Consider the following 1011-nt stretch of genomic DNA (forward strand, 5'->3'; position numbering starts at 1 on the left):
TGATCCTGTCTTGATGGAGAAGGATCCATATTCAAACTCTCTCACATGGTTGTTGACAAGATTCAGTTCTTCGTGAACTACTGGTCAGAAATACCCCTCATTTCCTTGCTATTTGGATGTCTCCAACGTGTCCATTTGCTTCATTATAAAGTGCAAATATATGGTGGAAATGAGAATTGGTAGAACCACTACAGAAGTATGGAGGTTCCTCAAACAACTAAACATAGAGTTATCACATGATCCAGCAATCCCAGTCCTGGGTATATATCTGGAAGAGATGAAAACTTAATTCGAAAAGATACACGCACCCCAATGTTCACAGCATCACTGTTCCCAACAGCCAAGACACGGAAGCAAGCTAAATGTCCACTGACAGGCGATAGATAAAGAAGATGTGACACACACAAAGAAGAGAAATCTGTCATAAAACAACAAAACGCCATTCTCAGCAACATGGGTGGGCCTAGAGATGATCATACTAAGTGAAGTAAGTCAGACAAAGACAAATACGATATCACATGTTAATATGCAGAATCCTTAAAAATGATGCAAATGCACTTCTTTGAAAAACAGGAAAAAAACCTCACAGATATAGAAAAGAAACTTACCGCTGTGACCCAAAGAGGACAGCGGGGTGTGAGTGGAGAGATAAATTAAGAGTTTGCGCTTAACATATACCCTCTACTATGTATAATATTAACAAGGATTACCATATATCACAGGGAACTATATTCAATATCTTAATGTATAATGGGAAAGAATCTAAAAATGAATATATATATATGACTCACTTTATTGTACATCTGAAACACTGTAAATCAACTATACTTCATTTTTTTTTTTAAAGTGCAAACATAGAAGGCAACGGAACAAGATGGAAATCATAGTCTTTTGTAACTTGATCATGGAAGTGATAACCCATCACTTTTGCCATATTCTATTTGTTAGATGCAAGTCACTAAGTCCAGATTACAAAACAGCATGGATAGCAGGAGGCAGGGGTCTTTGGCA

This window comes from Bubalus bubalis, chromosome 4 (assembly GCF_019923935.1).
Source record: "Bubalus bubalis isolate 160015118507 breed Murrah chromosome 4, NDDB_SH_1, whole genome shotgun sequence".
Lineage (NCBI taxonomy): Eukaryota > Metazoa > Chordata > Mammalia > Artiodactyla > Bovidae > Bubalus > Bubalus bubalis.